At 37.9% G+C, this 23,715-nt stretch overlaps 1 long non-coding RNA gene across 1 annotated transcript in view; it reads right to left on the bottom strand.

Moving 5' to 3' along the window:
* Nucleotides 1–16,604: 16,604 nt before the first annotated feature.
* LOC137654279 (uncharacterized) overlaps nt 16,605–23,715 on the bottom strand; it is a 32,771-nt gene continuing 25,660 nt past the window's right edge. The window contains exons 2-3 of the long non-coding RNA XR_011046583.1: nt 19,854–20,015; nt 16,605–16,738 (exon numbers count right to left, since the gene is read on the bottom strand). This is a non-coding gene — a long non-coding RNA (uncharacterized lncRNA). The remainder of the gene's footprint in view (nt 16,739–19,853; nt 20,016–23,715) is intronic.

Raw genomic sequence — 23,715 nt, 5'->3', positions numbered from 1 at the left:
TTCCGAAATAGTTATACAAATAATAAAATGGGTCTGTTCCTCTAAGTTACAACCTTAGTTGGAAAAGCAGGATGCTAATAAGCCCAAGAGCTCCAACAGGGAAAATATGTTTGTGTACAAGTTACACGCATTTTAACTAACAAGGTTGTTGTAGTACTTGATCAAGGTCCCTATATCCTAAAAGTGATGTAATAAAGGCAGCACTGGCATAGAATATGTTCGTGTACAAGTATACACAGTTTAACTAACAAGGTTTGATTAGTGTATAGAGTGCTTGATCAAGGTCTCTATATCCCAAATGTAATGTAATAAAGGCACGACTGCCATAAAATATGTTTGTATACAAGTTATACGCAGTTTAACTAATAAGGTTGGATAGTGTATATAGTGCTTGATCAAGGTTCCTATATCCTAAAAGTAATTTAATAAAGGCAGCGCTGATAATGAGTTAATTACTAGAATGATACCTCGAGAACACCCATTAAAGTAGCAAGGCAAGCAATTGTAAAGAGAGTCCCTTATACATCTATAGTGAAGACAATGGTAGGTGTTTCAAACGTATTTGAGGAAATGTTAGAACTTTTTCAAGAACTGGGTTAATTACCTTTTATCTCAAAAGAGTTCTTTTGCTTTAGGGTACACTAGGGCACACTCTTCTATTCAATTTCTCTTCCTCTCGATTAGTTAAAGTTTTTCATAGTTTGTATAGGAAATATTTATTTTAATGTTGTTACTGTTCATAAAATATTTTATTTTTCCTTGTTTTCTTTCCTGTTGGGGCCACTGGGCTTATAGTATCCTGCTTTTCCAACTAGGGTTGTAGCTTAGCAATAATAATAATAATAATAATAATAATAATAATAATAATAATAATAATAATGGCGAAAAAGCATAGAAATATTGAAGTGGAGGAGACTAAGTTTGAAGAGATAAATGCTACTCAACATAAACAAGATAAATGCTACTCAACATAAACAAAACAGATCCTATGATGAATGGAAAGGAAATGATGGGAAAAATCCGATAGGAAAGATGCTTAAGGGATGCTGTGAATAATGGGCAAAAATGTATTCAGGAGAAGCTAAGGATTCTAAAATGAGTTCAAGGATATGAGAAGGAAATAAAGGTGTTCTTGATATATCAACCTCATTTTGAGAGACCAGTCGAGGAAAAGAAAAATCTTTTAAGAAAAGTTACCATTATTATTATCAGTATTATTATTATTATTACTTGTTAAGTCACAACCCTAGTTGGAAAAGCAGGATGCTATAAGCTCAGGGGATCCAACAGGGAAAATAGCCCAGTGAGGAAAGGAAACAAGGAAAAATTGAATATTTTAAGAACAGCAATAACACGAAAATAAATATTTCCTATATACATATAAAAAAATTAATTGAACAAGAGGAAGAGAAATAAGATAGAATAGTATGCCCGAGTGTACCCTCAAGCAAGAGAACTCTAACCAAGACAGTGGAAGACCATGGTACAGAGGCTATGGCACTACCCAAGACTAGAGAACAATGGTTTGTTTTTGGAGTTTCCTTCTCCTAGAAGAGCTGCTTACCATAGCTGAAGAGTGTCTTCTACCCTTACCAAGAGGAAAGTATCGGTAACAAGTGTCTATCAGGGAAATGTTGGTAGAATGAATGGTTTTGAAGAGAAGGGGAGATGAAGAAATCCATAAATAAAGAGTAAATCCATAAATTGAGAGTATTTTATGAATCATAAGAAACTAAAACACAAAAGAATGAAATAGAACAGATTGGATTTATAACAATAAGAACAGTCAATATTAAGATAAGGATTACCCTGCAAGGATTGAAAGTAGTAGTAGTAGTAGTAGTAGTAGTAGTAGTAGTAGTAGTAGTAGTAGTGTGTGCGTGTGAGTGTGTGTGTGTGTGTGTGTAAAAGACAGTAGGATGAATGTGTGTCCTATAGTGAGAGATGGAAATAATTAATTTTGCGAGTCTCAGGTGAATGTTATGGCAAAGATTTTGGACGAATACTAATTGAGAGAACGAGACAATCAAACAATATATACAGTATTGGGAATTCTAAAATTTAGAGTGACGGGAGTATAAACCTGAAGATAGAAATACTATAAGAAAGATAATAAGAGAGTAGGTTAGACTGAAAAGTGTTTAGTAAATAATAAAATGGGTCACAGGAATAATTAATGTACGGGGGCACTTAGTGACTGTTTTGGTTCTAAAAATAAATGGCATATTATGAATGGGTGTATGTAAGCAAGACATTAAATGATACATGTGCAATAGGCTGGATTTCAGTGTGTGTGATACGTGTGAAAATACGGTTTGCAAGGTCGTTTTGCTAGGGTATGCAAGCCCTAAGTAAGTGACTGTTATAACAGTGGAAAGACTCTTAATGTAGCAAGTATATGTAGAAGAATTTGACAACAGAAGAAAGAACTACAAGAGTAAATGGAAATGATGTGCAGGTATGACGTGCATGTGGAGGGTTCTAAGAAGCGAGCCCTCTAGCCTGAAAAGGACGAATGTTTTCATTGTAAGAAAAGTGTTTTCATGTCATAGGAAATGGGATGCAGTCATGACAAATTGAGTATATCGACTGAAAAGGGTGATATGGATTTTAATTGATCCTGGCTGTGGTGTCAATATCGAGTATAGATTTTCTTTTGAAAATTGAATGGGCAGAAAATATGCAAAGGATTTGTAATACGAATTGGAGAGTTGTGTATGCCATTTGGTGCGAGATCTGAAAAATCTTTAATGATTAATACTATGTGGATAAAAGAGACCTTTTATGTGATTGATGTAGTGAATGAGAATTATGATATGTTATGGTATAAGTCACTGAAGAAGAATAGTATGGTAGTGCATCCAGTACAAGAAATAATTGAAATGAGGTTGGGTGAGAATACAAGGAGTCAGTGATGGAAGTCTTATACTAAAGATGTAATATGAAGTGGAAGTGTATGTAATGGATTATGTGATATTACACAGTGGAAATAAAGGTCTAGAGTGTTAAGGTTGGGTGGTATACCAAAAGTTGTTTGGCCAAATTGGATTGAATACAAAAACATTATATTGTGGGAAAAAACAACAGTCACGGAGATGAGGATTTTGGAAAGTCCCTGGTTAGCTAGTTTTGAGTCAGGATCCCCTTATATATCAGAGCCCCCATCACTTTCGGCTGCATGTTGCAAGAGAGATTGAGGAGCAGTGGGAAGAATTAGAAAGGGATTGAGCCAAGTGTTAGTCCACTGAATAGTCCAATAGTACCTGTGTGGAAGCTGGATGGAAGATTACAAATGTGTATGGCTTTTATATTATTCAATGATGTTACTGGGAAATATAGGTTTCTTATGTGTGCTGTATCAGTGTCTATACACAGAGTATTATGCATGGGATGAAAGTGTTTACGATAGTAGATCTAGTGCGTATTATCAAATGCCAGTAACAAATATTATCAAATGCTAGTAACAAAGAGAAGATCAGTCATTGCCATACAACGGCAAAAACACACAACTAGTTTAGAAATTAGATTGACTAATAAACTGCTGCCTTTGAAAGAACGTTCTTGATCGATTAATGGGTATATGATTTAGTGCAGTGTTAGGGAAGTTGGAAGAGGTAAGAGTGAAAGTATCAAAGAATGAGGGGTTTGCTGAAGAGGTGTGTTTTTGGGACTGTATGCATCTAGATTTGTTAAGCAAGGGCGAGAGTTAACTAGGACAAGGACATTGAGAGTTGAGAGATGTTTTAGGATTAATTTATTTGGAAACACTGAAGAATGTGCAAGAGATTGAGTAAGAGAGCTGTAGAATATGTTGAGTTGACATATATAATGTAATCAATATGTAAGAATGCTTGAAGTACATACAGATGATAGTCGATATCCAATGCGTGGTTATTTGATGAAGGATAAGTTTATGGATGGAATTGAACAGAGAGTGTCAATGATTGTGTTTCTAAAGCTTAAAAGTGCGGCTGAGCAAGAATATTCGACGATTGAAAACGAATTAACTGTGTTAAGGTTTTGTTTCAAATCATTACAGCCAATTCAATATGGGGTATAATTTGTGGTGAAAACAGACCATCAGCCGTTGGTATATCATTATTATTATTAGCTAAGCTACAACCCTATTTGGAAAAGCAGGATGCTATAAGCCTAAGGGCTCCAACAAGGAAAAGTAACCCGGTTAAGTGAGGAAAGGTAATAAACAAACTGGAAGAGAGGTAATAAAAAATGAATATAAAACATCTTACGAACAATGAAAACACTGAAAGTGAATGAGGAATGTCGATAGTAAACTTGCAAGAAGGATTGAAGATTTGAGTGATTTTAATTACGTGGTGGAATATATACCTGATCCAAGGTATGAGGTTGATGTTTTGAACATCAAGGTTGTCTACAGATGGATATGTAAATATAATTAAGAAAGTGGCCCTATCTTCTGCCTGAAGGTTTGGTAATTGGTAAGGAATGTACAGAGGTGGTGATTCAGTGTTTGTGCGTTTTTAAATGATGGACTTTGTTATTATTCCCGGGAGTGTATAGGAATGATGGGAGAAAGTAATTGGAGAAATATGTAAGAGATCAGAACAAATCAGATCGAAAAACGCGAATAATTATGCTAAGAAATGGAGAGTAATGTGCATGCCTGAAAAAATTTATTTTTCTGGAGATTTTTGTAGTTGCGATTCAATCGTTCAATATTGCACAAAAACCCTTTCACCACCTTAAGGAGTAATCAAAATATTTTAGTAGTTGTGAATTAGTTGTTCAAATTGTGGTATGTGTACATTAAACTTGGGGAACCCTGATGTATATAATGCTAACAGTGTGAAAAAATATGAACAAGAACGTGAAAGAGTGATTTACTGAAGAGGTGTGTTTTTGGGATAGTGCATTAGTGCAGTGTCAGGGAAGTTGGAAGAGGTAGGAGTGAAAGTATCAAAGAGTGAGTGTGTGATTTGCTGAAGAGGTGTGTTTTGGGGATAGTGCATTAGTGCAGTGTCTGGGAAGTTGGAAGAGGTAGGAGTGAAAGTAACAAAGAGTGAGTGAGTGGTTTACTGAAGGTGTGTGTTTTTGGGATAGTGCATTAGTGCAGTGTCTGGGAAGCTGGAAGAGGTAAGCGTGAAAGTATCAAAGAGTGAGTGTGTGATTTGCTGAAGGTGTGTGTTTTTGGAATAGTGCATTAGTGCAGTGTCTGGGAAGTTGGAAGAGGTACGAGTGAAAGTATCAAAGAGTGAGTGTGTGATTTGCTGAAGAGGTGTGTTTTGGGGATAATGCATTAGTGCAGTGTCTGGGAAGTTGGAAGAGGTAGGAGTGAAAGTATCAAAGAGTGAGTGTGTGATTTGCTGAATACGTGTGTTTTAGGGATAGTGTATTAGTGCAGTGTCAGGGAAGTTGGAAGAGGTAGGAGTGAAAGTAAAGAGTGAGTGTGTGATTTGCTGAAGAGGTGTGTTTTTGGGATAGAGCATTAGTGCAGTGTCAGGGAAGTTGGAAGAGTTAGGAGTGAAAGTATCAAAGAGTGAGTGTGTGATTGTTGAAGACGTGTGTTTTTTGGGATAGTGCATTAGTGCAGTGTCTAGGAAGCTGGAAGAGGTAGGAGTGAAAGTATCAAAGAGTGAGTGTGTGTTTTGCTGAAGAGGTGTGTTTTAGGGATAGTGCATTAGTGCAGTGTCTGGGAAGGTGGAGGAGGTAGGAGTGAAAGTATCAAAGAGTGAGTGTGTGTTTTGCTGAAGAGGTGTGTTTTTTGGGATAGTGCATTAGTGCAGTGTCTGGGAAGCTGGAAGAGGTAGGAGTGAAAGTATCAGAGTGAGTGTGTGTTTTGCTGAAGAGGTGTGTTTTGCTGAAGAGGTGTGTTTTTGGGATAGTGCATTAGTGCAGTGTCTGGGAAGGTGGAAGAGATAGGAGTGAAAGTATCAAAGAGTGAGTATGTGATTTGCTGAGGAGGTATGTTTTTGGGATAGTGCATTAGTACAGTGTCTGGGAAGTTGGAAGAGGTAGGAGTGAAAGTGAAAGTATCAAAGAGTGAGTGAGTGAGTGAGTGATTTGCTGAGGTGTGGTGTTTTTGGTATAGTACATTAGTGCAGTGTCTGGGAAGGTGGAAGAGGTTAGAGTGAAAGTATCAAAGAGTGAGTGTGTGATTTGCTGAAGAGTTGAATTTTGGGATAGTGCATTAGTGCAGTGTCTGGGAAGTTGGAAGAGGTACGAGTGAAAGTATTAAAGAGTGAGTGTGCGATTTGCTTAAAAGGTGTGTTTTTGGGATAGTGCATTAGTGCAGTGTCTGGGAAGTAGGAAAAGGTAGAAGAGAAAGTATCAAAGAGTGAGTGTGTGATTTGCTGAAGAGGTGTGTTTTTTTGGATAGTGTATTAGTGCAGTGTCTGGGAAGTTGGAAGAGGTAGGAGTGAAAGTATCAAAGAGTGTGTGTGTGATTTACTGAAGAGGTGTGTTTTTGGGATAGTACATTAGTGCAGTGTCAGGGAAGTTGGAAGAGGTAGGAGTGAAAGTATCAAAGAGCGAGTGTGTGATTTGCTGAAGAGGTGTGTTTTTGGGATTGTGCATTAGTGCAATGTCTGGGAAGTTGGAAGAGTTAGGAGTGAAAGTATCAAAGAGTGAGTGTGTGATTTGCTGAAGAGGTGTGTTTTTGGGATAGTGCATTAGTGCAGTGTCTGGGAAGCTGGAAGAGGTAGGCGTGAAAGTATCAGAGTGAGTGTGTGATTTGCTGAAGAGGTGTGTTTTTGGGATAGTGCATTAGTGCACTGTCAGGGAAGTTGGAAGAGGTAGGCGTGAAAGTATCAAAGAGTGAGTGTGTGATTTGCTGAAGAGGTGTGTTTTTGGGATAGTGCATTAGTGCAGTGTCTGGGAAGCTGGAAGAGGTAGGAGTGAAAGTATCAAAGAGTGAGTGAGTGGTTTACTGAAGGTGTGTGTTTTTGGGATAGTGCATTAGTGCAGTGTCTGGGAAGGTGGAAGAGGTAGGAGTGAAAGTATCAAAGAGTGAGTGTGTGATTTGCTGAAGAGGTGTGATTTGCTGAAGAGGTGTGTTTTTGGGATAGTGCATTAGTGCAGTGTCTGGGATGGTGGAAGAGGTAGGAGTGAAAGTATGGAAGAGTGAGTGAGTGGTTTACTGAAGGTGTGTGTTTTCGGGATAGTGCATTAGTGCAGTGTCTGGGAAGCTGGAAGAGGTAAGCGTGAAAGTATCAAAGAGTGAGTGTGTGATTTGCTGAGGTGGTGTGTTTTTGGGATAGTGCATTAGTGCAATGTCTGGGAAACTGGAAGAGATAGGAGTGAAAGTATCAAGGAGTGAGTGTGTGATTTGCTGAAGAGGTATGTTTTTGGGATAGTGCATTAGTGCAGTGTCTGGGAAGTTGGAAGAGATAGAAGTGAAAGTATCAAAGAGTGAGCGAGTGGTTTACTGAAGATGTATGTTTTTGGGATAGTGCATTAGTGCACTGTCAGGGAAGTTGGAAGAGGTAGGTGTGAAAGTATCAAAGAGTGAGTGTGTGATTTGCAGAAGGTGTGTGTTTTTGGGATAGTGCATTAGTGCAGTGTCTGGAAAGCTGGAAGAGGTAGGCTTTAAAGTATCAAGGAGTGAGTGTGTGATTTGCTGAAGAGGTGTGTTTTTGGGATAGAACATTAGTGCAGTGTCTGGGAAGTTGGAAGAGATAGGAGTGAAAGTATCAAAGATTGAGTGAGTGAGTGGTTTACTGAAGAGGTATGTTTTTGGGATAGTACATTAGTGCAGTGTCTGGGAAGGTGGAAGAGGTAGGAGTGAATGTATCAAAGAGTGAGTGTGTGATTTGCTGAAGAGGGGTGTTTTTGGGATAGTGCATTAGGGCAGTGTCAGGGAAGTTGGAAGAGATAGGAGTGAAAGTATCAAAGAGTGAGTGTGTGATTTGCTGAAGAGGTGTGTTTTTGGGATAGTGTATTAGTGCAATGTCAGGGAAGTTGGAAGAGGTAGGAGTGAAAGTATCAAAGAATGAGTGAGTGGTTTACTGAAGGTGTGTGTTTTTTGGGATAGTGCATTAGTGCAGTGTCTGGGAAGCTGGAAGAGGTAGGAGTGAAAGTATCAAAGAGTGAGTGTGTGATTGTTGAAGACGTGTGTTTTTTGGGATAGTGCATTAGTGCAGTGTCTGGGAAGCTGGAAGAGGTAGGAGTGAAATTATCAAAGAGTGAGTGTGTGTTTTGCTGAAGAGGTATGTTTTTGGGATAGTGCATTAGTGCAGTGTCTGGGAAGGTGGAAGAGGTAGGAGTGAAAGTATCAAAGAGTGAGTGTGTGATTTGCTGAATAGGTGTGTTTTTGGGATAGTGCATTAGTGCAATGTCTGGGAAGTTGGAAGAGGTAGGAGTGAAAGTATCAAAGAGTGAGTGAGTGGTTTACTGAAGGTGTGTGTTTTTGGGATAGTGCATTAGTGCAGTGTCTGGGAAGGTGGAAGAGGTAGGAGTGAAAGTATCAAAGAGTGAGTGTGTGATTTGCTGAAGGTGTGTTTTTGGGATAGTGCATTAGTGCAGTGTCTGGGATGGTGGAAGAGGTAGGAGTGAAAGTATGAAAGAGTGAGTGAGTGGTTTACTGAAGGTGTGTGTTTTCGGGATAGTGCATTAGTGCAGTGTCTGGGAAGCTGGAAGAGGTAAGCGTGAAAGTATCAAAGAGTGAGTGTGTGATTTGCTGAGGTGGTGTGTTTTTGGGATAGTGCATTAGTGCAGTGTCTGGGAAACTGGAAGAGATAGGAGTGAAAGTATCAAAGAGTGAGTGAGTGGTTTACTGAAGGTGTGTGTTTTTGGGATAGTGCATTAGTGCAGTGTCTGGGAAGGTGGAAGAGGTAAGAGTGAAAGTATCAAAGAGGGAGTGTGTGATTTACTGAAGAGGTGTGTTTTTGGGATAGTGCATTAGTGCAGTGTCTGGGAAGCTGGAAGAGGTAGGCTTTAAAGTATCAAGGAGTGAGTGTGTGATTTGCTGAAGAGGTGTGTTTTTTGGGATAGTGCATTAGTGCAGTGTCTGGGAAGTTGGAAGAGATAGGAGTGAAAGTATCAAAGAGTGAGTGAGTGAGTGGTTTACTGAAGAGGTATGTTTTTGGGATAGTGCATTAGTGCAGTGTCTGGGAAGGTGGAAGAGGTAGGAGTGAATGTATCAAAGAGTGAGTGTGTGATTTGCTGAAGAGGTGTGTTTTTGGGATAGTGCATTAGTGCAGTGTCTGGGAAGTTGGAAGAGATAGGAGTGAAAGTATCAAAGAGTGAGTGTGTGATTTGCTGAAGAGGTGTGTTTTTGGGATAGTGTATTAGTGCAATGTCAGGGAAGTTGGAAGAGGTAGGAGTGAAAGTATCAAAGAATGAGTGAGTCGTTTACTGAAGGTGTGTGTTTTTGGGATAGTGCATTAGTGCAGTGTCTGGGAAGGTGGAAGAGGTAGGAGTGAAAGTATCAAAGAGTGAGTGTGTGTTTTGCTGAAGAGGTGTGTTTTTGGGATAGTGCATTAGTGCAGTGTCTGGGAGGGTGGAAGAGGTATGAGTGAAAGTATCAAAGAGTGAGTGTGTGATTTGCTGAATAGGTGTGTTTTTGGGATAGTGCATTAGTGCAATGTCTGGGATGTTGGAAGAGGTAAGAGTGAAAGTATCAAATAGTGAGTGAGTGGTTTACTGAAGGTGTGTGTTTTTGGGATAGTGCATTAGTGCAGTGTCTGGGAAGGTGGAAGAGGTAGGAGTGAAAGTATCAAAGAGTGAGTGTGTGATTTGCTGAAGAGGTGTGTTTTTTGGGATAGTGCATTAGTGCAATGTCTGGGATGGTGGAAGAGGTAGGAGGGAAAGTATCAAAGAGTGAGTGAGTGGTTTACTGAAGGTGTGTGTTTTTGGGATAGTGCATTAGTGCAGTGTCTGGGAAACTGGAAGAGGTAAGCGTGAAAGTATCAAAGAGTGAGTGTGATTTCCTGAGGTGGTGTGTTTTTGGGATAGTGCATTAGTGCAGTGTCTGGGAAACTGGAAGAGATAGGAGTGAAAGTATCAAAGAGTGAGTGAGTGGTTTACTGAAGGTGTGTGTTTTTGGGATAGTGCATTAGTGCAGTGTCAGGGAAGTTGGAAGAGGTACGAGTGAAAGTATCAAAGAGTGAGTGTGTGATTCGCTGAAGAGGTGTGTTTTTGGGATAGTGCATTAGTGCAATGTCTGGGAAGTTGGAAGAGTTAGGAGTGAAAGTATCAAAGAGTGAGTGTGTGATTTGCTGAAGAGGTGTGTTTTTGGAATACTGCATTAGTGCAGTGTCTGGGAAGTTGGAAGAGATAGGAGTGAAAGTATCAAAGAGTGAGTGAGTGGTTTACTGAAGGTATGTGTTTTGGGATAGTGCATTAGTGCAATGTCTGGGAAGTTGGAAGAGGTAGGAGTGAAAGTATCAAAGAGTGAGTGAGTGATTTACGGAAGGTGTGTGTTTTTGGGATAGTGCATTAGTGCAGTGTCTGGGAAGCTGGAAGAGGTAGGAGTGAAAGTATCAAAGAGTGATTGAGTGGTTTACTGAAGGTGTGTGTTTTTGGGATAGTGCATTAGTGCAGTGTCTGGGAAGTTGGAAGAGGTAAGAGTGAAAGTATCAAAGAGTGAGTGCGTGATTTGATGAATAGGTGTGTTTTTGGGATAGTGCATTAGTGCAGTGTCAGGGAAGTTGGAAGAGATAGGAGTGAAAGTATCAAAGAGTGATTGAGTGGTTTACTGAAGGTGTGTGTTTTTGGGATAGTGCATTAGTGCAGTGTCTGGGAAGTTGAAAGAGGTAGGAGTGTAAGTATCAAAGAGTGAGTGTGTGATTTGCTGAATAGGTGTGTTTTTGGGATAGTGCATTAGTGCAGTGTCTGGGAAGTTGGAAGAGGTAGGAGTGAAAGTATCAAAGAGTGAGTGTGTGATTTGCTGAATAGGTGTGTTTTTGGGATAGTGCATTAGTGCAGTGTCTGGGAAGTTGGAAGAGTTAGGAGTGAAAGTATCAAAGAGTGAGTGTGTGATTGTTGAAGACGTGTGTTTTTGGGATAGTGCATTAGTGCAGTGTCTAGGAAGGTGGAAGAGGTAGGAGTGAAAGTATCTAAGAGTGAGTGTGTGATTTGCTGAATAGGTGTGTTTTTGGGATAGTGCATTAGTGCAGTATCAGGGAAGTTGGAAGAGTTAGGAGTGAAAGTATCAAAGAGTGAGTGTGTGATTTGCTGAAGAGGTGTGTTTTTGGGATAGTGTATTAGTGCAATGTCAGGGAAGTTGGAAGAGGTAGGAGTGAAAGTATCAAAGAATGAGTGAGTGGTTTACTGAAGGTGTGTGTTTTTTGGGATAGTGCATTAGTGCAGTGTCTGGGAAGCTGGAAGAGGTAGGAGTGAAAGTATCAAAGAGTGAGTGTGTGATTGTTGAAGACGTGTGTTTTTTGGGATAGTGCATTAGTGCAGTGTCTGGGAAGCTGGAAGAGGTAGGAGTGAAATTATCAAAGAGTGAGTGTGTGTTTTGCTGAAGAGGTATGTTTTTGGGATAGTGCATTAGTGCAGTGTCTGGGAAGGTGGAAGAGGTAGGAGTGAAAGTATCAAAGAGTGAGTGTGTGATTTGCTGAATAGGTGTGTTTTTGGGATAGTGCATTAGTGCAATGTCTGGGAAGTTGGAAGAGGTAGGAGTGAAAGTATCAAAGAGTGAGTGAGTGGTTTACTGAAGGTGTGTGTTTTTGGGATAGTGCATTAGTGCAGTGTCTGGGAAGGTGGAAGAGGTAGGAGTGAAAGTATCAAAGAGTGAGTGTGTGATTTGCTGAAGGTGTGTTTTTGGGATAGTGCATTAGTGCAGTGTCTGGGATGGTGGAAGAGGTAGGAGTGAAAGTATGAAAGAGTGAGTGAGTGGTTTACTGAAGGTGTGTGTTTTCGGGATAGTGCATTAGTGCAGTGTCTGGGAAGCTGGAAGAGGTAAGCGTGAAAGTATCAAAGAGTGAGTGTGTGATTTGCTGAGGTGGTGTGTTTTTGGGATAGTGCATTAGTGCAGTGTCTGGGAAACTGGAAGAGATAGGAGTGAAAGTATCAAAGAGTGAGTGAGTGGTTTACTGAAGGTGTGTGTTTTTGGGATAGTGCATTAGTGCAGTGTCTGGGAAGGTGGAAGAGGTAAGAGTGAAAGTATCAAAGAGGGAGTGTGTGATTTACTGAAGAGGTGTGTTTTTGGGATAGTGCATTAGTGCAGTGTCTGGGAAGCTGGAAGAGGTAGGCTTTAAAGTATCAAGGAGTGAGTGTGTGATTTGCTGAAGAGGTGTGTTTTTTGGGATAGTGCATTAGTGCAGTGTCTGGGAAGTTGGAAGAGATAGGAGTGAAAGTATCAAAGAGTGAGTGAGTGAGTGGTTTACTGAAGAGGTATGTTTTTGGGATAGTGCATTAGTGCAGTGTCTGGGAAGGTGGAAGAGGTAGGAGTGAATGTATCAAAGAGTGAGTGTGTGATTTGCTGAAGAGGTGTGTTTTTGGGATAGTGCATTAGTGCAGTGTCTGGGAAGTTGGAAGAGATAGGAGTGAAAGTATCAAAGAGTGAGTGTGTGATTTGCTGAAGAGGTGTGTTTTTGGGATAGTGTATTAGTGCAATGTCAGGGAAGTTGGAAGAGGTAGGAGTGAAAGTATCAAAGAATGAGTGAGTCGTTTACTGAAGGTGTGTGTTTTTGGGATAGTGCATTAGTGCAGTGTCTGGGAAGGTGGAAGAGGTAGGAGTGAAAGTATCAAAGAGTGAGTGTGTGATTGTTGAAGACGTGTGTTTATTTTTGGGATAGTGCATTAGTGCAGTGTCTGGGAAGCTGGAAGAGGTAGGAGTGAAAGTATCAAAGAGTGAGTGTGTGTTTTGCTGAAGAGGTGTGTTTTTGGGATAGTGCATTAGTGCAGTGTCTGGGAGGGTGGAAGAGGTATGAGTGAAAGTATCAAAGAGTGAGTGTGTGATTTGCTGAATAGGTGTGTTTTTGGGATAGTGCATTAGTGCAATGTCTGGGATGTTGGAAGAGGTAAGAGTGAAAGTATCAAAGAGTGAGTGAGTGGTTTACTGAAGGTGTGTGTTTTTGGGATAGTGCATTAGTGCAGTGTCTGGGAAGGTGGAAGAGGTAGGAGTGAAAGTATCAAAGAGTGAGTGTGTGATTTGCTGAAGAGGTGTGTTTTTTGGGATAGTGCATTAGTGCAATGTCTGGGATGGTGGAAGAGGTAGGAGGGAAAGTATCAAAGAGTGAGTGAGTGGTTTACTGAAGGTGTGTGTTTTTGGGATAGTGCATTAGTGCAGTGTCTGGGAAACTGGAAGAGGTAAGCGTGAAAGTATCAAAGAGTGAGTGTGATTTCCTGAGGTGGTGTGTTTTTGGGATAGTGCATTAGTGCAGTGTCTGGGAAACTGGAAGAGATAGGAGTGAAAGTATCAAAGAGTGAGTGAGTGGTTTACTGAAGGTGTGTGTTTTTGGGATAGTGCATTAGTGCAGTGTCAGGGAAGTTGGAAGAGGTACGAGTGAAAGTATCAAAGAGTGAGTGTGTGATTCGCTGAAGAGGTGTGTTTTTGGGATAGTGCATTAGTGCAATGTCTGGGAAGTTGGAAGAGTTAGGAGTGAAAGTATCAAAGAGTGAGTGTGTGATTTGCTGAAGAGGTGTGTTTTTGGAATACTGCATTAGTGCAGTGTCTGGGAAGTTGGAAGAGATAGGAGTGAAAGTATCAAAGAGTGAGTGAGTGGTTTACTGAAGGTATGTGTTTTGGGATAGTGCATTAGTGCAATGTCTGGGAAGTTGGAAGAGGTAGGAGTGAAAGTATCAAAGAGTGAGTGAGTGATTTACGGAAGGTGTGTGTTTTTGGGATAGTGCATTAGTGCAGTGTCTGGGAAGCTGGAAGAGGTAGGAGTGAAAGTATCAAAGAGTGATTGAGTGGTTTACTGAAGGTGTGTGTTTTTGGGATAGTGCATTAGTGCAGTGTCTGGGAAGTTGGAAGAGGTATGAGTGAAAGTATCAAAGAGTGAGTGCGTGATTTGATGAATAGGTGTGTTTTTGGGATAGTGCATTAGTGCAGTGTCAGGGAAGTTGGAAGAGATAGGAGTGAAAGTATCAAAGAGTGATTGAGTGGTTTACTGAAGGTGTGTGTTTTTGGGATAGTGCATTAGTGCAGTGTCTGGGAAGTTGAAAGAGGTAGGAGTGTAAGTATCAAAGAGTGAGTGTGTGATTTGCTGAATAGGTGTGTTTTTGGGATAGTGCATTAGTGCAGTGTCTGGGAAGTTGGAAGAGGTAGGAGTGAAAGTATCAAAGAGTGAGTGTGTGATTTGCTGAATAGGTGTGTTTTTGGGATAGTGTATTAGTGCAATGTCAGGGAAGTTGGAAGAGTTAGGAGTGAAAGTATCAAAGAGTGAGTGTGTGATTGTTGAAGACGTGTGTTTTTGGGATAGTGCATTAGTGCAGTGTCTAGGAAGGTGGAAGAGGTAGGAGTGAAAGTATCTAAGAGTGAGTGTGTGATTTGCTGAATAGGTGTGTTTTTGGGATAGTGCATTAGTGCAGTATCAGGGAAGTTGGAAGAGTTAGGAGTGAAAGTATCAAAGAGTGAGTGTGTGTTTTGCTGAAGAGGGGTGTTTTTGGGATAGTGCATTAGTGCAGTGTCTAGGAAGTTGGAAGAGGTACGAGTGAAAGTATCAAAGAGTGAGTGTGTGATTGTTGAAGACGTGTGTTTTTTGGGATAGTGCATTAGTGCAGTGTCTAGGAAGCTGGAAAAGGTAGGAGTGAAAGTATCAAAGAGTGAGTGTGTGATTTGCTGAAGAGGTGTGTTTTTGGGAGAGTGCATTAGTGCAGTGTCAGGGAAGTTGGAAGAGTTAGGAGTGAAAGTATCAAAGAGTGAGTGTGTGATTGTTGAAGACGTGTTTTTTGGGATAGTGCATTAGTGCAGTGTCTAGGAAGCTGGAAGAGGTAGGAGTGAAAGTATCAATGAGTGAGTGTGTGTTTTGCTGAAGAGGGGTGTTTTTGGGATAGTGCATTAGTGCAGTGTCAGGGAAGGGGGAAGAGATAGGAGTGAAAGTATCAAAGAGTGATTGAGTGGTTTACTGAAGGTGTGTGTTTTTGGGATAGTGCATTAGTGCAGTGTCAGGGAAGGGGGAAGAGATAGGAGTTAAAGTATCAAAGAGTGATTGAGTGGTTTACTGAAGGTGTGTGTTTTTGGGATAGTGCATTAGTGCAGTGTCTGGGAAGTTGGAAAAGGTAGGAGTGAAAGTATCAAAGAGTGAGTGTGTGATTTGCTGAAGAGGTGTGTTTTTGGGATAGTGCATTAGTGCTGTGTCAGGGAAGTTGGAAGAGTTAGGAGTGAAAGTATCAAAGAGTGAGTGTGTGATTGTTGAAGACGTGTGTTTTTTGGGATAGTGCATTAGTGCAGTGTCTAGGAAGCTGGAAGAGGTAGGAGTGAAAGTATCAAAGAGTGAGTGTGTGATTTGCTGAAGGTGTGTGTTTTTGGGATAGTGCATTAGTGCAGTTTCAGGGAAGTTGGAAGAGTTAGGAGATAAAGTATCAAAGAGTGAGTGTTTGATTGTTGAAGGCGTGTGTTTTTTGGGATAGTGCATTAGTGCAGTGTCTGGGAAGCTGGAAGAGGTAGGAGTGAAAGTATCAAAGAGTGAGTGTGTGTTTTGCTGAAGAGGGGTGTTTTTGGGATAGTGCATTAGTGCAGTGTCTGGGAAGGTGGAAGAGGTAGGAGTGAAAGTATCAAAGAGTGAGTGTGTGATTCGCTGAAGAGGTGTGTTTTTGGGATAGTGCATTAGTACAGTGTCTGGGAAGTTGGAAGAGGTAGGAGTGAAAGTGAAAGTATCAAAGAGTGAGTGAGTGAGTGAGTGATTTGCTGAAGAGGTGTGTTTTTGGGATAGTGCATTAGTGCAGTGTCAGGGAAGTTGGAAGAGGTAGGAGTGAAAGGGAATGTATCAAAGAGTGAGTGAGTGGTTTGCTGATGAGATGTGTTTTTGGGACAGTGCGTGCATCTGGATTAAAAACAAAGGTTGATTATTTTCTTGAGCAAGGGCGAGAGTTAACTAAGGCAAGGACTGAGATTTGAGAGGAGTTTTAGGATTAATGGAATTTGAAACACTGGAGAATACACTCAGTATTCGAGTAGTGCCCATTGTAAATAGATTCTATAGTAGTAGTATTATGATTGTAATTATGAGTCGAGTGATTTGGATGAGATGCCCAAATCATTAGATGAAAAATACAAAAATGTTGTTTGCTCTGAAATTTAAAATAGATTTGCATTTTTATACATGGTAATGGTGTTCCCATTTCTGAATGGAACGGTAAGTTAGGAGAAATTATGAGATTTTCTAGCTCGTTATGGGATAGGATATTTTGTTGGTGTAAGAATGGATAAAGAAGTATATGTATACGTATTTTCTGTGAATGGTACAATCACAATGTGTGTAATTGTGCAAGAGAGACATGGACATATGGGTAAGTTTAATTGAGAGAATGTGTGAAAAAAGCTTATTTCACCATTTTTGAATACGATCTAAATGGTTGTGATGACGAGGGGCTTAGTCATATGGGAATTATCAGAGGATTTTTTTTTCAATTAAAAGGGAAAAGAAGCAAATATTTAGGATAGCTCATTGGGTGAAGGAAAACTGGAATAATTAGAATGGATTTCAAAAATTTGATTGTGTTAATGTATTCTATGATACTCTAGCAGTGAATAGTACCTAAAATGAACCAGTCACACTTCCATATAAACACCTTATCTGGAATTAGTGAAGTATATCTCTCCAGTACTGTTAACGTATCCTCTTGCAAACTAGGAACACAGGTAATTCTGAAAGAAAGCAAATTAATTAATGTTGTTATACTTTTAGCTTTTACAAATTTTAGTCATTGCACATAAAACACAATATTATTATTATTATTATTATTATTATTATTATTATTATTATTATTATTATTATTATTATTATTATTTTTATTATTTTATTATTATTATTATTATTATTATTATTATTATTATTATTATTATTATTATTATTATTATTATTATTATTGTTATTATTGATAGCTAAGATACAACCCTTGTTGTAAAAGCAAGGTACTATAAGCCCAAGGCTCACAGGAAAAATAGCTCTGTGAGAAAAAGAAACAAAGAAATAGAAATTTTAAGAACAGTCACCACATCAAAATAGATCTTTCACAAATGAATTATAGAGAGACTTATGTTTCACATAGAAACATTCGCAGCAAGTTCCACATATTCAACTGCCTGATTAGGAAAATTATTCCACAGTCTGGGTCACATCTGGAATAAAACTTCTAGAATATTGTGTATTATAAATTTGGAGAAGGCAAGACTGTTAGAATTAACTGCATACAAGCTAGTAATACGAGCAGCATGGTACTGCCCGGGAAGATCTGGATGCAAAGATTGGTCAGAGTTATGAAAAATTTTATGCAATATGCATAAAGAACTAGTTGAACGAAGGTGCCAGAGATCAATGTCTAGATTAAAAATAAGAAATTTATTAGAACGCCAGTTCTTGTCCAACAAATTAAGATGAGTATCAGCAGCTGATGACCAGAAAGGAGAACAATATTCGAAACAAGGTAGAATGAAAGAATTAAAACACTTCTTCAGAATAGATTGAGCATAAATCTTTAAAGATTTTCTCAATAAGCAATTAATTGTGCAATTGAAAAACAAACAGATTGAAAATGTTTCTCAGAAGTAAATTTGCTATAAGAATCACACCCAAAACTTAGAGTGTCTTATATAGTTAAAGAAACATTATCAATGTAGAAATCTGGATGTTGAAGAGACACTGTGTTCGACCTACTTACAATCCTACCTGGAGTTTTGTTAGGGTTCAACTTCATGTCCAATAATTTGCACCATACACTAATTTTAGCTAGATTTCTATTTGGAGATTCAGCAACCCCAAATCTACATTCAGGAGATTATGTTGAAGCAAAAAGAATCACATCATCTATACATGCAACAAACTTGTGTTCTAGGCGAAACCACTTGTGTGTCTATAGTACGAGAATTAATGGGCTAAGAACATTACCCTGAGGAACACCGGATATATTCCTATACTCACTAAGGTGCCTATCAACAACAACTCTTGGCAATCTATTATTTAAAAATTCAATAATAATGCTAAGAAAAGACCCACCCACTCCCAACTGTTTAAGTTTGAAAAGAAGGGCCACATGATTAACAAGGTCAAAGGCAGCATTAAAATCAAGGCCGATCATAAGAACTTCCTGCCCACAATCAAGGGATTTCTGTAAAACTTCAAATATAATGCTGAAAAAAGAACCACCGACTCCCAACTGTTTAAGTTTGAAAATAAGGGCCTCATGATTAACAAGGTCAAAGGCAGCCCTAAAATCAAGGCCAATCATACGAACTTCAAGCCCACAATCAAAGGATTTCTGTACAACATTGGAGATTATAAGGAGGGCATCACATGCTCCAAGGCCTTTACTTAAGCCAAATTTCAAACTAGGGAACAGATGATCAATTTCAGCATTCCTATCTAGACATTTTGCCAAAAGACGTTTGAAAACTTTAGATAACATGGGAGTTACAGAAATCGGGTGGCAATCAGCTCGACTAGAACTACCACAAACACATTTACATAATAGAGAAACATTAAAAATCCTTCAACAAGAGCTAAAGGAACCTCTTGCTAACTTGTGGCAAATAACAGATAGTTTTGGAGCTAAGAAATCTACAGTCTTTATAAAAAGCAAAGGAAAATACTATTTGGGTCTACACCTCCATAAGCATCAAGGTCCATCAAGAGAGCTTTAATTTCAAGAGACCAAAGAGCTAAACTAGTTAGTATAGCCTCAGGAAAACAATAATGAGGAAGATCAAGTTTCTCACTACTATGCTTACTGTCAAACACAACAGACAAAAAAGTTACATTCTGCTTTGGACAATGTGTGACAGCCATTTTCTTTAAGTAAAGGAAAAACTGTTGCGTCTACACCAAAGAGTGCAGATTTAAGGGTAGCCCACCACTTATCCTCCTGTGTTGTACCAGAAAGGGTTTCTTTTCTAGTTAAATCGAGTCCCTTTTCAGTTGAAGCTTAAACTCTGACCAACAGTTCTTACTCGAGTATAGTTATTCCAAGTCAAATCTGATCTGTCACCCTTCCAAGATGATAGGCCTCCTGCTTCTCCAAAGAACCACGTCTACAATATTCATTAAACCACGGTTATTCCTTCACTTGGTACCTTAACACAGGATTTGATACGCCTATCGATTATGTTGACTAGACTATTATGATTATTATTACTACTACTACTTGTTAAGCTACAATCCTAGTTGCAAAGCAAGAATGCTATAAGCCCGAGGGCTCCAACAGGGAAAATGGCCCATTGAGGAATGTATTCTCATTCAAATGAACAATAGGCTCAACAATATTATACAATTGTGACCAATTCATGTTAAAGAATCACTCAACTGCCATTCCAGTCTGCGTGAGATTTTATATAATCTTACATTAAAATCATACGCCAGGGACAAGGTTGTTCTGTCTTTACCACAAATGAAATCAAGGCATGATCAGATGTCCCAACTGGAGAACCAAATTTACTTTTTATAATACAAGGGGAGTCGGTGTATACGAGGTCCAAGCAGTTACCCAACCTGTGAGTAGCTTCACTTATGATTTGTTCACAGCCTGATTCAGAGGCAAAGTCCAAAGCTCCTAAGCCATGGCGATTGGTAGGAGAAACAGAATTTAACCACTCCCTATGGTGAGCATTGAGAGAGAGAGAGAGAGAGAGAGAGAGAGAGAGAGAGAGAGAGAGAGAGAGAGAGAGAGAGAGAGAGAGAGAGAGAGTTACAATATATTAATTACTGATTATATGTTTAAAAAATCCTCTATTTCCCCAAACCTAGGTCTTCACTACTACTTCTACTAACCAGGGTCCTGGGAGGCCAATCCACACACGTGCAACAAGGGGCAAACCCAAGGGACATCGCAGAGAAGTTGGACAGCAAAACGAAAGAAGGGAAGTGGGAACAGAGATATGGTTGAAGTGCACTTGCACTTAACAGCGGGTTGACGATCTCACTCCATCAGGTCTGGAAAAGGGAAAACAAATTATCAATCTTTTATTTTCAGGCATAAAAGTCAATTTCAAGGCAATAGCCAATAATCACTTTTGTGTTGGACACTATTATTATTATTATTATTATTATTATTATTATTATTATTATTATTATTATTATTATTATTATTATTATTATTATTATTATTATTATTATTATTCATAGGCTACCACAACTAAAATCTCCCCTCCTTGTCAACCCAGGAAGGAGGAGAGAATCAGAGAATCTCTCCTCCTGTTTTCTGTAGTGCCTGTCCTGGGAGTGTGCTCATAGCCAGCTTTCATAGCCATGACACACTGCTGCCTAATTTGTCTTGTTGCTAAACTGGTATTCTGATTAGAGAAGTTCCAACCTGAGAAGGAAAAACTGATGGGGTATCTCACCCTGATTACCAGAGTTTATAGCTTGCCAAATATACACAACACTTCACCATTAGAAACAAGTCATTAACGCGGACTGGCATGTTTCCCTTGACATAAAACATTTCATTATTGATTATTGTTATTATTATTGCTAAGATATAACTCTAGTTTGAAAAGCAGGATGCTATAAGCCCAAAGGCTCCAACAGGGAAAATAGCCCAGAGAGGAAAGGAAATATGGAAATAGATTATATGAAAAGTAATGATTATAATAGATTTTAAGATAGATCCAACATATATCAACTATAAGAAGAGACTTGTGTCAGCATGTTTAACATAAAAACATTCGCTGCAAGTTTGAACACCTGAAGTTCTAAAGATTCAAATGTCTGATTAGGAAAATCATTCCACAATATGGTCATAGTTGGAAAAATACTTCTAGAATATTGCGTAGTATTAACCTTAATAATTGCAATTGAAAGTGCAAGACTGTTGGAACTAACAGCATAAAGAATAGTTTACATTTAGAGAATACAATATACTTGAGCTGACCTCGCAATGTGTCTAAGACATCTCCTTAAAAGTACTGATCAGAGAAACCCTTTGCACACCTGAACACATTAAAAGACAACACATGACTTCATAAGCAGCATATCAAACTCTGATATAAATAAACAGTCCAAAGACCCTGTTATATATGCAGCAGTACTTCCTAAATCCTATCAAGCAATGCATTTCTTTGCCTTACAACCAATTGCAATCTTAAAAACTCTAGAAGAACCGCTGAACACGCAAGATAACACCGATATGCATATACAGTATTCTTATGTTCAATCTTGTACATTAGGGTTAAAATCTCACTGAAGATGTAAACTTAATATTACTGTCAACAATAAGAAAAAATCATAGTAACACTTAGTGGGATCCCTGAAACAAACAGGAACTTGAAACAGTTCTTGCTCAGCTCAGCAAATGAATAAAACTGGACTAGTCATCTTACCATTCCAAGGACTGCATTTATCAATTGAGCACATTAGCTCCAGGATATAGGGGTCATGCAGAGCCAAGGGAATATATACGTTCCACTACACAGTGTATTAAGAGAAGTCGGACAGCAGGATGGAAGAAAGGAGACAGAAGGGAGACAAAAGACAGCGTGACTGAGAAATCTACTCTACCCCACCCAACAATTGTTAACATTTTCTTTTACTTTCCTCTATGTTTTATTCAATTTCAGCTGTTCTCCATTTACATTCTCTTCATTCCAGTATTTCACTTCTCTCCTAACTTTTCTAGTATTCTGTCTCACAATTTTCCATGCTTATTGTCCATAAATGTGTCCATATATGTAGCCTTTTCTTCCAAATCTATCGCCCCTAAAATTTTACGTTAAGGGTCAATTATTTCATCATTCGAAATAATTTTGTTATATAATTTGTATAACATACTTTACACATTTATACATTTTCAGACAAAACTCGGGCAGCCATAAACCTACTATTTGATTACCTGTATTAATTCTGGTTACCGTTATAACTATTTAGTTGATAAATTAGTTCAATATGTTATGTTGCTTAATTCAACCCTAAGCAGATTCTCAATCTCTTCAAGCAAAGTCATATAAACTTTGCATATGTCTAAAAGGGGATTAAAGTTCATGTAATCATTATTATAGTATTACCGTTAGTAATTTCCCGCAGAAATTGACTAATAAATCTAGCACCATGGCCACCGAGATTCCAAACTACGATAGCAATTAAAACAATAATGTATTTTGACTAAGTGAATGCAGACATCCTAATCAGCCCAGCTTTCACCTGATTTGCATCATGCTATTAATATGTACACTGTTAAAAAAAACCGTAATTCATATCGGAAATTCTCCGTAGAAATATACTTTTCTCAGCCGTATTTCAGTAAAATACAGGCGACCGTAATTTTACCCTACTTTGTTATTATCTATTACGGTTTGGTAACCGTAATATCACTCATATACGTCAATATATCCGTTTTTCAAAACGGTAAATGTATGACAACATTTATTCTAGGATTTTTACCGTTTATTTTACGGAAAAAAAAATTTAATAGTGTAGTCTGCAACTATGACACAGAAGGATTAAAGATTCTGTCAAGCAAAAATATTAAACATTAAGTGACTTGTCTTTATAGAATCTACAAAATTCAGTAGAATTTATTTGTGGAGGCAATTTCTTACATAGTTGTAAACCGTATCTTTAAAAAAAAAAAAAAATCGATGAGACCAAAAAAATCCATAAATATATCTAACCTAACTTTACGTAATGTAAGCAAGAGGAGGATACATAGTAATATGATGATTTGTAATTGCTCTCTAATGATTGACTACCCACAAACACACAAGTATTCCTTGAAATACTTACATATATATGCTAAATTGTTACATTCCAATTGTAGATAAGATTTCTTATGAAAATTAATTGTTATTAGACTAGTGAATAGTGTGTGAAAAGGATTTTCAGCCCGGACATAATTTAAAAACTATACCAAATTTCCAATATCTTTTCGGTTAGAATGCTACATCGAATAACACAATAAATGAGTCTATACAACGTAATTATAATTTGGAATCATTACTGAAAATATTATGATACTGATGAATCGATATTGAATTACTTTCAAACAAAATGCCTCCTTCTCCGCAACAGCTCTAAAAAGCTAAACTGCCTTATTCTCCACTTTACGCTTTTGAAATAAAAAATTTTCGATATATATATATATATATATATATATATATATATATATATATATATATATATATATATATATATATATATATATACATATATATATTATTATTATTATTATTATTATTATTATTATTATTATTATTATTATTATTATTATTTTCTAAGCTACAACCCTAGTTGGAAAATCAGAATGCTATAAGCCCAGGGGCCCCAACAATGAAAATAGCCAGTGAGGAATGGAAACAAGGAAAAATAAGATATCTTAAGAAGAGTATATGTATATATATATAAATATATATATGTATGTATATATATAAATATATATATATTATATATATATATATATATATATATGCATATATATGCATATATATACATATATATATACATATATATGCATACATATGCATATATATATACATATATATGCATACATATGCATATATATATGCATATATATACATATATATATGCATATATATGCATACATATGCATATATATGCATATATATATATATAATATATAAAAATATATAAATATATATATATATATATATATATATATATGCAGATATATATATATATA

The sequence above is a fragment of the Palaemon carinicauda genome, chromosome 15 (assembly GCF_036898095.1).
Source record: "Palaemon carinicauda isolate YSFRI2023 chromosome 15, ASM3689809v2, whole genome shotgun sequence".
NCBI classification, from domain to species: Eukaryota; Metazoa; Arthropoda; class Malacostraca; order Decapoda; family Palaemonidae; genus Palaemon; species Palaemon carinicauda.
This window is presented reverse-complemented; position numbering and strand designations above follow the sequence as displayed.